Below are 15385 nucleotides of genomic sequence, written 5' to 3'. Positions count from 1 at the left end.
AGGCAACATGGAAGAGAGGAGGATGTCATTTCTACAAGTAGGGTGAGTCAACATGTTGTTTTTTTTACTTGCAAGCAGACGCAAGCACACACGTTACGTTATGGTAGTCCATCGTATCCAATGGTGACTTCCACTTCTGAGGTAAAGGTCAATTCTTTGGTGACCAATATGCAGTCTGTGTTGGCGGGGGCAGGCATGGTTATGTCTCCTGAGCTGTTTTTGCTGGTTCTTTGTGCTCCTCTCCTCCCACCTCTGTACACCACTCTGGCAGAGCTGCCGCCAGGTGGAAAGGTTGGCAGCAGCATCCTCCAGGTCTGTGGGTTTGATGTTGCACTTCTTCAGTGATGTTTTCATCTGCTCCCCTGCAGACCGCCGACCAAGGTGTAGCTGGCCATATAGGATCTTCCGTGGCAAGCGCTCCTGAGACATTCCAATGACATCGTTACGCCGAGTGGAATAGGGGCACCCAAGAGCAGACTCAGACGAGGAGACTGGGATCAAGTAACCAAGGTATTTATTGAAACACAGGGGGAAGATGGAATGCAGATCAGGGGAAGCTCAGGCGGGTTGCAGGAAACCAGGTGCTGAGGCTGGAGCGAGAGGGGTAGGGACAGGGTAAGCAGGTCCGGAGGGGAATCCAAAGGAGTAGTAGAGTGGGGAATCCAGGACAGAGTAGCAGGATGACAAGACATGAGACTGGAGACAAGGACCAGAGACAGAGCGGGCAGAATTGTAGCGGAGAGGAGAACGGCATCAGGCAAGGAATACAGGCACAGCAGGATAACAGGATCTGAATAGTAACAAACGGCTAGAAACGTAGACTGAATGAGCTGAGATTACGATCTGACAGTGTGAAAGCGGCAGGGCTGAGTATTAGTAGAGGTCTTGCTTATGGAACAAGTTGCAGCTGGTTGGGATCTGCTCTGACTTCAGCACACCTGTCTCTGCCCACACAATCATACACACACACACACACACACACACACACACACACACACACACACACACACACACACACACACACACACACACACACACACACACACACACACACACACACACACACACACACACACACACACACACACAGAGAGAGAGAGAGGAAAAGAGCACTGGGGGATGCGGCAGGTCAAGGAGACATAGGATGAGCATTGCAGAAGCGTTGCAGAAGCCGATGTGACAGACATGCCCAAGCCAGCGCAGTTGGTGTTGGGTGACCATGGCCTCCATACTCTTGCAGTTGGTCTTAGCAAGTATTTCTGTACGGGGCACACAGTCACACCAGGTGATTCCCAGGATGCGCTGCAGGCATCTTATGTGGAATTGCTCGAGCTGCTTGTTGTGGCGACTGTAAGTGACCACAGCTGCGGTTTGACAGACAGCGACTTTGATGTGGAGTTGGAGATCTCTGTTTAGGAAGACCCTGTGTCTGAATTTCTTGAAGCCAGATGATGCTTGCTTGATCCTGTTTTGCATTTTGAGGTCGATGCTGCAGTCCTCCGAGAGGATGCTGCCCAGGTATTTGAATAACGGGACTATTGCCAGTGATTTGTGTTCAATGGTGAAGACAGGCATTGTGGGTGGAGGGCTGGATATGCATTGGCAGACCAGTATGAAAAGACCACCTCCGTCTTGGTGGTGTTGATAGACATTCCCTTCATGCTATACACCCTCACAGCCGCTACAAGGACGTACTGAAGGTCTTCTGAAGTGTGGGCCACAAGAGCACATCATTAGCATACTGCAGCTAAAGAACCCGCTCTGTCAAAACCTTGGTGGTTGTTTGGAGCCTCCTGATGTTGTCCACCGCAACACCGCTGCTGTCCTCAAGCTCCTTATGGAGAAGCTGGGTGACACATAGGATGAAGATTTTAAATGGTACAGGCGCCAGCACACACCCCTGTCTCCGATGCTTACTCAAGAGGGCATTGACTCCTGCCCTCCGATGGCCACCGAGCCATTATCCCATTATGGAACTGGCAAAGGATGTCAACAAATTTGTCTGGACAGCCAGATTTGAGTAGACACACACACACACACACACAGCCAGATCATATTTATCTTACGTTGATTGGACAAAATAGTTTTTGGTATCTTTTAGTTTTGTCACAGTATTAGACTAAGCGTAGGTGATTTGATGACGTTGAAGTTGAAGTGGTGCTGGAATGGTTGGACGCAGCTCCTGTTTTCTTTGTGACTTGTGGAAACTCTCTGTTGTTCTAAATCAATACTTGTTTGGCAGTATGAAAATGTTGGAAACATGAACTTGCTTGACCATGCTGTATGTCATGTAACTGTTTGTTACATGTAAAATGCTTTGTGGATTCCACCGGTCAGAGATTGCTCTCCGGTTTTGTGATGAATTTATTCTGCCATTGTGTCTTCTTATTTTCTTGACATTTAGGTCTATATATCAAGGTCGCAAGGCATACGAATTAACAAGCTATTGAGTAAACAAAGTAATATGGCTTTTTTCCCCCTGGCTTGGCTTCCCCGGTGGTTGGCTTCCCCGGTCGTTGGCTTCTCCAGTGATTTTACCCACACACCGCTACTGTTTAGGCTAACACCAGAAAGAGCAGTAACCGTTATGCCTATATAATGTTGTGATGTCACCTGAATATCCATGAGTTAAGTAAATAATAAGAAAACACAATTGATCTTGTTTGCTGAGGGGGTATTATTTATCTTCGTACGCATTTCAACAAAACGTCGTCTCCAGAGATGGAGAACAACCTATATCCTTTACTAACAAACATGTCATTATCATATCAGCCATTTCCCACACACATGAATACACATACCAGCACATAAAAAAAATCTAATAAATAAGATGTTAACAAAAAGAATCTAGTCATTTGAATTGATCCTCTAATTATTATCAAACCTATTCTGTATTTTGTCCATTAGTAAAACTTGGCATAATTATATGGGTTATACGTGATGTGTGACAGGTGTAGAGATGAGCCGAAGACCTCTGGTAATGACCTTGTACTGACTACGTTTCCCATCCTGCCCATACGTCATGTCCCAGGTGTGGTAACCACGGTGATGTGTCCCCTCTGCTGTCAGAGAGGGGCAACTGGATCTATGAACCCAATCATTCTTAGGCATCATGGAAATAACATCTGACAGGGTGGCTCAGTGCTCGCTATGGGCATTCCTCCCCTGTGGCCTCTCGACAGGGGACAGAGGAAGCACAGCCATGTGCTCTCAGCATCTCTCAGTGTCTCTATCTATCTCCCCTGTAAAATAGTTCAACTGAAATTCTTTATGAGTAAATAAAGTAATTAAATTAAACTCAGGGATTCTTGAGTGCATTACTGTGAGCTGAAAATTGAAAAAAACGCATCACAATTTCTCACAGGGCATGTACGATTACCAATATTATTGCAATCAATACATAGTTATTTAATTAGAAATTATATTTAATTGAAATATGTAGACTGATAAATGTGGGTATCAGGTCAAACATTAGATAATTGGTCAAATATACAAAAGGAATCAATGTGTTCGCTGTTAGAATCAATGTTGCTTGTTTTATTTATATTTCCAATTTCCCCTGCCTTGATTTGTATTGTATCTTCATATTTCTACATTGTCTTGTATTTTTGAATTCATATTAGGTTAGGTTATTTCACTTAATATCCAGCAACTCTGTACTTTTGAGTCAATGCATGAGATATCTATTCTACATGACACTTGGGAGCCATTTCCTGTACCTGACCACAGTCATCTTTCTTTCTTTCTTTCTTTCTTTCTTTCTTTCTTTCTTTCTTTCTTTCTTTCTTTCTTTCTTTCTTTCTTTCTTTCTTTCTTTCTTTCTTTCTTTCTTTCTTTCTTTCTTTCTTTCTTTCTTTCTTTCTCACACACACACACAAATGGACACAAACGTCTTGTTTTTCTCATTTCTCATCTCTTATTTGGCTGATATCAAATAGTGTCTGCCAGCTTGCATAGCAGGGTGTATAGAGTCCACTTATCTGTGCTGTTAAAGGTCTGCTTTACCTGCCTTGAAGAAACGACACATCTATCAATAGGTAAATAGGTTTCATACTACATGAAAAGGGCATTGCATTGCTCTCTCTTGAAGAAAGATGTGGATTTATTTGACAGTAGTCTGGTATTACAAATTTTTTGGTTTGATGGGGCTCTTTCAATGTACTTCCAAATGCTTGCAATGAGCTTCAGACTATAACTGCATGTTGAACATAGCCAGTAGAGGAACACAAGCTAGCTGAAAGGAAATGGCCTCTTTTTCAATGTAGATGAGGGGGAGTTGTTATGGAAGGGACCGTCGCCTTGTGAACAACAGAACAGAGAGGAGAGGTAAGGGAGATGTCACTCCAGTTATACCATCCAGCCTCCCTGTGGGTTTTCAAACAAGAAGGGGTCGGGAGAGAGACCGTGGGGAAGAGAGATAACAACGAACAAACAAACAAACAAACAGACGCAACCGATTAACACCATTTCATCACACGTTTTATAGCAGAAAAACCTGAATTGCTGTAATGTGTTCTCTCAAACGTGCTTCCATAGGCGACACAGTACATAGCACTGTTGAAGTTTTTTGTGATCAATAATGCACGGCTGTCCATCTTGGGAGATGAGACACACCAGAAACACACTGGAGGCATCATCCTTCGTTTTCATATCATCGTGAAGGTCACTGAAGCGATGTGCGTGTCTGCAGTACAGCTGCACCAGAGACAGGAAGTAAATAAAAGAGATGCTGGATTCACTCCTCTCTTTTATAGAGCACTTGGATAATAGATTTTAACCCTCCTCTTTCAGATAATGTGTTGTTAAGCCCATGCATGCATTTGAGTAGGCAAAGAATGTGATTGCCCTCTTCTATTTGTCCACCTATTTCTATGTTGTACAAATTACAATGCTGGAAATCTGGAAGCCGGATCACTGGGTTAGCTTTAGGTTGAAGGCTACTATCTTAATTCATTAATGTTTTCCTGATTCACTCACATCTCATCTGGAAGGCAATTATAGCAACCCCATGCAGCCACCCCTCACCCACAACCGTACACACACACACACACACACACACACACACACACACACACACACACACACACACACACACACACACACACACACACACACACACACACACACACACACACACACACACACACACACACACACACACACACACACACACACACACACACACACACACAGACTACTAATGCTAATCCTTTCAGGATGACACATGTAGATAATCGCCCCCCGACCGTATGAAGCCATGGCCACATGACAGACCAGGTCAATTAGACACCATTAAGGGCTGGTCCCAGAACAGCGGTAAGGACTTCCTGACGTCTTGTTTTTCTCTGCATGGTGCTGCAAACCAAATCCATCTTCTCCCTCACCCAAACCTAATTACAGGTATAGATAGTCTGGGCGAGATGAAAAGCTGGAAGATGCTTTGATGGATGGTAAGGCCTCTGCAAAGAGAACAAACAGGGCATTAACATGACAATAGGGATGATGCAATGGCCTCATACAAAAGACACAGGAGAGTAGAGGTGGGGGAGAGAAGAAAGAGAGCAAAAAGCAAAATAGCAGGAGCCGTGAGAGACCAGTAGTGAATAAACTTTGAAGCCTGGGGGGAAACAGAAATCTATAATTTCAATAGAACGGTGGTGGAGTGATGGTAGTGTGGAATGAGTGAGAACACCTCCACTCCCTCCTCACATAGTTTCACCCAGCCCTGTTTTCTATAAGGGATTTGAGCGTGAGCGCTGGGTTAATGGGGATGTTGGAAGCAGGCAGTAGGGAGTGAATAAATGATTTATCCTTCAACAAAGTATACCTCATTAATATTGCATGAGAACGTATTTTAAGGTAAATCATGAAAGCATGGGGCTGTTGCATGATAGTTGTATCAGTTTTAAAGGTCACATCTGTAGCAGCAGAAGTAGCGCTCTTCCAATTCAGAAGATTCAGTTCAGTTTGTGCCTTGGAGTGTGAACAGTGTCAATACGCAGTGTGGGTATGGAGTAAATACGTATGGGGGTCTTTCTGCCCCTCCTCCTCTTCTTCTCCCTCTCTCTCTCTATTTCTTTTTTCTCTCTCCCTCTCTCTCTTTCTCTCTCTCTCCCTCTCTATCTCTGTGCTTTCATAAACTAAGTGCTAAACAGCTTCCTGTATGCAATGGAAAAGTACAATTATGACTGATTTCGTACTGTTGTTTTTGTTTGCGTTGATGGAAGATGAAATAAACGTATCCAAAGACATTTCATCAACTAAAATAAGGAGTCGTACAATAAAAATGCTGAATTCTTACAATTCAAACACAAAATTGTAAAACATGTTGAACATTGAGGAATATTATCATTATGATGATAACACGACATATTGCAAATTTCTATCCTCCAATTGGCAATCGCCTTGGTTGTATTCAGAGCCGAAATATGTCATGGTTCAACACACTACGTTTCACTTAGTGCCATAAACCCAGTTGGATAACAAATCACATGATTGAAGGCCTCCAGAAACTCCCATTTTACAACAGAAATATTCCTGTGTGATTATTCTCATGACAAGACAGCTTTGTTTTTGGAATTTAATCCACAAAACTCTCCGGTCTCAAATGATTTCACAGCTTTGGTATCCATAGTATTGAAAGTGTAACCCCTAAAAGACACAATTACTTTTATATCTGATCTCAATTTCCCCTTCGATGCATTTTCACAGAAGTAACGTTTTTATTATTTGGTTAAAATAAAAAATATGGTTAGGAAACCACATTGATTGGTGTTTAGCTGAGATCCAAATGAGTTTGGTTATCATTGATAACGTTCGGTCGACACACAAACATCGTATCTACTTGTTTGACAAGCTCTCACTGAATTAGGCCAGATCAAGTGCCATCAATATTTAAGATGAATCCAATTAAGAATGAAATTTGCTAAACGTTTTGGGAAAACTACTGCCTCCAATGAAGTGTCATCACTCTAAAAGAGATTTACAGATGACAGGCATGCAGGGCAGTTATTGGAAGATGGGAGGGGGGTTTTAGACAGAGCAGACAAGACCCAGAGCAAGGCCCCAGCCCAGCGAGAAGGAGGATGGGGCACCCTGCTGTGACCAGTCCCTCCTCATTAGATAAGGACTTATTATAAACCAGAGGATGTGATCATTCCTTTGTTTATTTGTATTTTTACCTTTATTTAATGAGGCAAGTCAGTTAAGAACAAATTCTTATTTACAATGACGGCCTAGGAACAGTGGGTTAACTGCCTTGTCCAGGGACAGAATGACAGATTTGGACCTTGTCAGCTTGGGGATTTGATCTTGCAACCTTTCAGTTATTAGTCCAACGCTCTAACCACTAGGCTACCCTGCCGCCCCAAAGGACTGTCTCAATGATGATGATGATGATCGATGTGCACATTGAGTGAGTGAACCGTAAAGGCAAAAAGTGTGTAGCATCCTATTAATACACATTTCCTTTAGTTGACGAGTATAAAACTATTCCACTGTCCCATGCTTAGAAATGTCCTCTAAATGTAACTAAAGGTGGATATTGACTCCATAACATATCCTATAACTTCATGCCGACACAAATACTTTGACAGAGAACGTTTACCGTGCTTCTCTCAAGTTTGAGATATGTTGTTCTTCACTTGTTTATTGTATTTCAGGGTGTAGAGAGTGTTTTTCTTCAAGCACTCGAACAAAGATGAGAAGAGAGAACAGAGGAAGAGGGAGGAGGGAGAATCTAAAACCACCCATCCCCCCTCTCACAAAAAGCAGTAGCTCCATGATTTCCTCCATTACCTTCTGATGTTGGCGCTGTTCTTTTCCCTTCTTTCTCTCCCTCTTTCTTTTTCTGAAACAATTCCATCTGAGCTTCTCGCACTTCAGGCTACTGCTGCTTCAACAACAACAAAATGAGTTGCCCTAATGTGAAATAGACTCAATCCTATCAAGAATGCAACAGGTTTCCCAAACATATGTGAGAAAAGGTACTTCGATTATTAATACAGATAACATAACATTGTAGATGTAGTCGCTAAATTCGGAAATGTACTCATATCTCACTCCTAAAGCTGGAAACATTTTCTCATTCACCTGTCGGATGATACTATATGTCTCAAAGTCAGCTGGGCTTCTGTTGGCTTCAGCTATTATTGTCTGGAGTGTGTGTGAGTGAGTTCTTTTGTGTGTGCATGTGTCAGTTTGGGGGAGGGGTAGTGTGTCGAGGAGGGAGGAATTGGAGATTGGGGATTCCAGTTCCTCTATTTTTTTCCTCTACTCACTAAACTGAAGCGTTTGTCTAATTACAAGACGGGTTGAGCACTCAGCCCTACACAAACAGCAGCTGTCTCTGACACACACACACACACACACACACACACACACACACACACACACACACACACACACACACACACACACACACACACACACACACACACACACACACACACACACACACACACAAACACACACACTCACACACACACATGCGTGCACACACATGTGCAAACACAAACACGTGCACGCACGCACACAAGCACACACACACAGTACTTACTTAGATGTAATTAGTGTGATCAAGATGAGTGAAGAGATAAGCAATAAATCTACATTGAGCCTGTGAATTTCCTAGTATGTGTTATACTGGTCTTGCAATATAATTGGACTTTGACATTTACATTCTATAGACACCTAAAAGCAAGGCATTGGATTTGCATTATTTTGTGACATTTAATTTTAAGAATAAGTGTTTAGGTTTTATTATGAGTCTACTGAGGATATCTCAGCAGCAATGTGCTAGCTGGAGAGCCCAGTCAATTGGGCTAATAGAATCCTAATGTCAGACCATGATGTGCATCAAAACCTTTAGAAGCTGCCAAGATGGTAAAATAAGATGATCAAATCAAGTAAAAAATCAAATCAAATGTTATTTGTCACCTGCTTCTTAAACAGCAGGTGTAGACTAACAGTGAAATGCGTACTTCCTGGCGGATTGCCCTCAGGTGGTAAGGGTAGGTAACAACACATCCGCCACACTGATCCTCAACACAGGGGCCCCTCGAGGGTTCGTGCTCAGCCCCCTCCTGTAATCCCTGTTCACTCATGGCAGCACAGCCAGGCACGACTCCAACACCATCATTACATTTGCCGATGACACAACAGTGGTAGGCCTGATCACCGACAACAACGAGACAGCCAATAGGGAGGAGGTCAGAGACCTGGCCGTGTGGTGCCAGGACAACAACCTCTCCCTCAACGTGATCAAGACAAAGGAGATGATTGTGGACTACAGGAAAAGGAGGGCCCAAGCACGCCCCCATTCTCAGAGGAGCAGGTTGAAAGCTTCAAGTTCCTTGGTGTCCACATCACCAACAAACTAACATGGTCCAAGCACACCATGGCAGTCATGAAGCGGGCACGACAAAACCTATTCCCCCTCAGGAGAATGAAAAGATTTGGCATGGGTCCCCAGATCCTCAAAAGGTTCTACAGCTGCACCATCGAGAGCATCCTGACTGGTTGCATCACTGCCTGGCATGGACACTGCTCGGCCTCCGACCGCAAGGCACTACAGACGGTAATGTAAACGGCCCAGTACATCACTGGGGCCAAGCTTCCTGCCATCCAGGACCTCTATACCAGGCGGTGTCAGAGGAAGGCCCTAAAAAATGTCAAAGACTCCAGCCACCCTAGTCATAGACTGTTCTCTCTGCTACCACATGGCAAGCGGTACAGGAGCGCCAAATCTAGGTCCAAGAGGCTTCTAAACAGCTTCTACCCCCAAGCCATAAGACTCCTGAACATCTAGTCAAATGGCTACCCAGACTATTTGCATTGCCTCCCCATCCCCTCTCCACACCACTGCCACTCTCTGTTGTCATCTATGCATAATCACTTTAATTAACTCTACCTACATGTACATGCTACCTCAACTAACTGGTGCCCCCACACATTGACTCTGTACCGGCACACCCCGTATATATTGTTATTTTTTACTGCTGCTCTTTAATTACTTGTTACTTTTATCTCTTATTCTTATCCATATTTTTTTCAACTGCACTGTTGGTTAGGGGCTCGTAAGTCAGAATTTCACTGTAAGGTTGTTGTATTCGGCGCATGTGACGAATAACATTTGATTTGATTACTTACGGGCCGGGCCTTTCCCAACAATGCAGAGAGAAAGAAAATAGAGAAATAATAAAAATGTAATAACATATAATAATAAATACACAATGAGTAAAAAATAACTTGGCTATATTTACAAGGTACCAGTACCAAGTCGATGTGCAGAGGTATGAGGTAAATGAGGTTGACATGTGCAAAACATATAACTAGGAATAGAGTGACTAGGCAACAGGATGGACAATAAACAGTATTAGCAGCGTATGTGAAAAGTTTTTTGTTTAAGTATGCAGATAGTTAAATAGTTAACCAGATAGTTATGGGGACAAATGATTTAGCAGTCTGTTCAGGGTCCTGTTGGTTCCAGGCTTGGTGCACCGGTACCGCTTGCCGTGTGGTAACAGAGAGAACAGTCTATGACTTGGGTGGCTGGAGTCTTTGACAATTTTTAGGGCATTCCTCTGATAGTGCCTTGTACAGAGGTCCTGGATGGCAGGGAGCTCGGCCCCAGTGATGTTCTGTGCCGTACACACTACCCTTTGTAGCACCTTGTGGTCGGATGCCAGGTAGTGATGCAGCCAGTCAAGATGCTCTCAATGGTGCATCTGTATAACTTTTTCTACATGCTAAATATTTTCAGCATCCTGAGGGCGAAGAGGCATTGTTCTGCCTTTACTTCACGACTGTGTTGGTGAGTGTGGACCATGATATGTCCTTAGTGATGTGGACACAGAGGAACTTGAAGCTCTCGACCCGCTCCAATACAGCCCTGGGATACAGGGAGAGGTTGTTGTCCTGGCACCACACTGCCAGGTCTCTGACCTCAATATACTGTAGGCTGATCAGCTCTGATTAGGTCTACCACCGTAGTGCCGTCAGCAAACTTAATGAAATGCTGTTGGAGTCTTGCGTGGCTATGCAGTCGTGGGTGAACAAGAAGTACCATCTAAGGCACTGCATCTCAGTGCTAGAAGGTCAGCGCTGGTTCGAATCCAGGCCGTATTACAACCGGCCGTGATTGGGTGGCACACAGTTGGCCCAGTGTCGTCGGGCTTTGGCCCGGTGTGGGGCGTCATTGTAAATTAGAATTTGTTCTTAACTTACTTGCCTAGTCAGGAAGTCCAGGATGAAGTTGCAGAGTGAGATGTTCAGTCCCAGTGTCCTTAGCTTAGTGATGAGTTTGGAGGGCACTATGGTGTTCAATACTGAGCTGTAGTCAATGAACAGCATTCTCACATGGCTATACCTCTTGTCCAAGTGGGAGTGGGCAGTGCGGAGTGCAATAGAGATTTCGTCACCTGTGGATGTGTTCGGCGGGAATGTGAATGGGAGTGGATCCAGGGTGTCTGGGATGATGGTTTTGGTGTGAGCCATGACCAGCCTTTCAAAGCATTTCATGGCTACAGATGTGAGGGATACAGGTCGATAGTCATTTAAACTGATTACCTTGGCATTCTTGGGCACAGGGACTATGGTGGTCTGCTTGAAACATGTAGGCATTAACAAAATGGCATGTTTTGAATTAAATGACTGGTGGCTCACTCTACCTGATGAACTGTTACATGAAGCGTTACAATAACAAATAAATAAGGGGCTTATGTACAGGTGCCATTTTAGAACAATGTCATTGGACAACCTAAGCAGCAGAAAGTGCAACCAGCTAGCCAGTGACGTTATAGTACGATAGCAAACGTCTTGTATTGGAGTATGCCAACGTAAAATGAGCTTGATAATCAGAACATTTCACGAGCTGAGTTGCCACTCACTCAGGCACACAGACACAACCATACACACAGTGTTGGTAGAAATGTCTGTTCGACATGATTCAAGGGATAGTTCACCCAATCTACAAGATATTGTCTTCCTTACCCTGTAAGAGGACAAGGTAAGACATTAAACCATGCTTTGGTTTTGTTCACCTGGCCACTATCCTCAAATGCTAAATTTGTAGCATTACAAAACCAATACAAGTCAATATATGTATTTAAAAGATACTGATGAGGAGGGAAGGTTTTTCCTTCCTTTCTCCTCCATATAATGTGTCCTCAGCCACATACGATGAGGCCATCATCGAAAGAGAAACCATGCCTGGCAAGGAATGAGAAAGTACTTCCTGCCTCTGTGCTCCAAAACAGGATATGTATACAATGTATTCAATAAGCTGTAAAGGTAGGGTACGATGACAATGTGCAGATCATCTCCTCAGCTCAGGAATCATTTTACCCTCTTTGTATCTTTGTATAAAACACATACATTCACGTCATAGACTCCTGATGTTTTGTTTTTGTTGTTTGTTCTTGCGGCACCTTGTCTGTGTGCATGCTTCTCTTGCTTTGAATGGTCTCGTTCCTATACGTGTGGCAGCCGGGACTGCATGTGTGAGTGAGATAGGGGGGATACAGTAGTTTTGCAGAAGGGAGTATAGTGTGTGTGTGCATGTGTGTGTGTCTGCATGTGTGTTTGTGCCTGCGTACGTGCATGTGTGTGTGTGTGTGCCTGTATGCGTGTGTGCGTGCATATCTGCATGAGTGAGTGTGTGCCTGCATGCAAGTTGGCGTGCAGATGTATGTCGAGGAGAGTGGGTTTTAGACAGTGATAATTCTGGTGAAGAGAGGCAGAGGAGGGGTGGGTGGGTGGAGAAAGGAGAGCTGAAGAAGACAATGTCAGCGCTGCAGTGGCATCACTGTGTGCCATATCCATCAGGCTCCCTCCTCCTCCTCCTCCTGCAGTCACTGCTGTTAAATGCACTGCCAGAGACACACACACACACAGCCCCCACAGGAAATGGGTTCACTTCCTGGGTTGGCTGTTGGCTGCGCAGGAGTCCACTTTCTCATCCAAGATAGGATTAGCATGATATTACATGATTACACCACATGATTATATTAGCGGAGGAGGATGCAACCTGGGACTTCCCAATCAATTGCCTTATTCCCTATCTGAGGCAGTACTTGTCAACACAATCACACACCCAATGAACAATGACGGGCATCTATTCATATTACACAACAATGTGGACCTGCATCAATATCCACTTCAATAGTAAAATGCAGACGAGACCAATGTGCAATGCCTAGATGTCAAGTATCGTCACCTTTTTATTAATGATGCATAACACATTTTTGACAAAAGAACAGCATTTTAATGTGTGTGTGACGCCGTATGGTGTTCACTACCAACCCCGGTTGGTTGCCTGTTCTGTTGGCATTGATAACAGGGGTTGTTGTGATGTAATGCTTTGTGTTGCATGTCAAGGCCTGTGGTCGGATGTGTTCCCCCGGTCCTGAACGACGTGGCTAAAATAGCATGATCAATGATGTGGGCGGATCCCCTCTCTAAGGCTACAGTGGAACTTGATAAGAGGGAAAATCAAACAGTGCTTTAAAAAGACATCGAGGTGGAGGAGAGAGACAGAGAGAAAGGGGGGTGGTGGAGAAAGAGATGGGGGGCAGAGAGAGAGAGAGAGACAGAGAGAGAGAGAAAGGGGGGCGTTAAGGAAACTGATTAAAAAAATTGACGAAGGATAAGGGATAGAAAACAGAGGGTAAATAGAGTGTTAGTTATTTGGCTCTTATTCAAAACAAGTAATCTGATATATCACATGAATATTTGATATTGTATAGCCTTATGGTGGGGATTGCGTGTGCTCATGATGTGGTCATTGGCCGTGAGGTAACAAAGCCCTCCCCTTCAATCCCTGTGGTAAGGCAGTAAGGTTATCGGTGCACACCAAACAGCTGACAATTAGCAAGGTGTCAATATTGCACTGGGAGCTAATTGAGCACAAGGGGCTGTGGTGTCAGTCAGTTGTGTAACACACCTTCACTGTTACTACAAACTAACTCAACTGAAGGGCTTTTATAAATATAGTCTCTGTCGCGTTCCTGTATGAGTGGAATATTACATAGCGTATGGCATTGTGGTGAATACAAGTATAAGCTATTAAAAGCCTGTCCTGAGGTTAGGACCAGCATGTGATTGTGTGTGTGTGTGTGTGTGTGTGTTTTTGTGTGTATGTGTGTGTGAGTGCGTGTGCACTACCCTAGTTACTTGTGTGTGAGTATGAATGAAGCCTAGAAGGCTAGGGTGACATTGCTTCGAATGACTCATTGAAGTTTTGTTTACAACCCTGAAAGCAGCGTTATTGCAGTGTGAATAAAGAACCTGCAACAGGACGTTTGACAAATGACAGGGAAGCCTCTTGAATGAGTGGCTTACAGAGGACACCTTGTCTCTTGACCCTCCCTGCCTCTCAGATGGTAGAGATAGAGGGAGCTTGGAGTACGACCCCTCTATTGTGACAAGATGCATCTCAGAGCACTAGTCTAAGTCACTGCAGAAAAACTTAAAGAGGAAGGGAGCTCTATAGCCATGGTGTTATTATATGATATTGTGTGTACTGTACACATGTACAGTGCATACACATTTTTTAAAGGGTAAGTACCTCTCCCAAAATAATGGTTTATTCGCTTGTCTTTGTGTATGTGTGTGTGTGCGCATGTGTGTGTGTGAATATACAGTGCCTTCAGAAAATATTCAGACCCCTTGACTTTTTTCACATTTTGTTATGTTACAGCCTTATTCTAAAATTGATTAAATCGTTTTTCTCCCTCATCAATCTACACACCAAATAACCCATAATGACGAAGCAAAAACAGGTTTTTAGAATATTTTGCAAATGTATAATTAAAAAATATATATATATACTGTATATATATATTACATGTACATAAGTATTCAGACCCTTTACTCGGTACTTTGTTGAAGTTCCTTTGGCAGTGATTACAGCATTGTGTATATTTGGGTATGATGCTACAAGCTTGGCACACCTGTATTTGGGGAGTTTCTTCCATTCTTCTCTGCAGATTCTCTCTAGCTCTGTCAGGTCGGATGGGGAGCATTGCTGCACAACTATTTTCAGGTCTTTCCAGAGATGTTCGATTGGGTTCAAGTCCGGGCTCTGGTTGGGCTACTCGAGGACATTCAGAGACTTGTCCCGAAGCCACATCTGTCTTGTCTTGGGCTGTGTGCTTAGGGTTGTTGTCCTGTTGGAAGGTGAACCTTCGCCCCAGTCTGAGGTTATGAGCGCTCAGGAGCAGGTTTTTTTCAAGGTTTTTATGATCACTCTGTACTTTGCTCCACTCATCTTTGCCTCGAACCTGACTAGTCTCCCAGTCCCAAATGCTGAAAAATATCCCCACAGCACGATGCTACTACCACCATGCTTCACCGTAGGGTTGGTGCCAGGTCTCCTCCAGACGTG

At 43.8% G+C, this 15385-nt stretch overlaps 1 long non-coding RNA gene across 2 annotated transcripts; it reads right to left on the bottom strand.

Annotated features, from left to right (window-relative positions):
• Positions 1-4468: 4468 nt before the first annotated feature.
• LOC135523131 (uncharacterized) lies at positions 4469-8167 on the bottom strand. Of its 2 annotated transcripts, XR_010452780.1 has the most exons (3): positions 8092-8167; positions 7798-7891; positions 4469-5459 (listed from the first exon to the last, which is right to left on the bottom strand). It is a non-coding gene; the product is annotated as an uncharacterized LOC135523131 (long non-coding RNA). The 2 variants fall into 2 exon arrangements; XR_010452779.1 differs by having other exon boundaries at positions 7798-8161.
• Positions 8168-15385: the final 7218 nt, after the last annotated feature.

The sequence above is a fragment of the Oncorhynchus masou genome, chromosome 30 (genome assembly GCF_036934945.1).
Source record: "Oncorhynchus masou masou isolate Uvic2021 chromosome 30, UVic_Omas_1.1, whole genome shotgun sequence".
NCBI lineage: Eukaryota > Metazoa > Chordata > Actinopteri > Salmoniformes > Salmonidae > Oncorhynchus > Oncorhynchus masou.
Note: the sequence above shows the minus strand (reverse complement) of the source record. Positions and strands in the feature narration are given on the sequence as shown.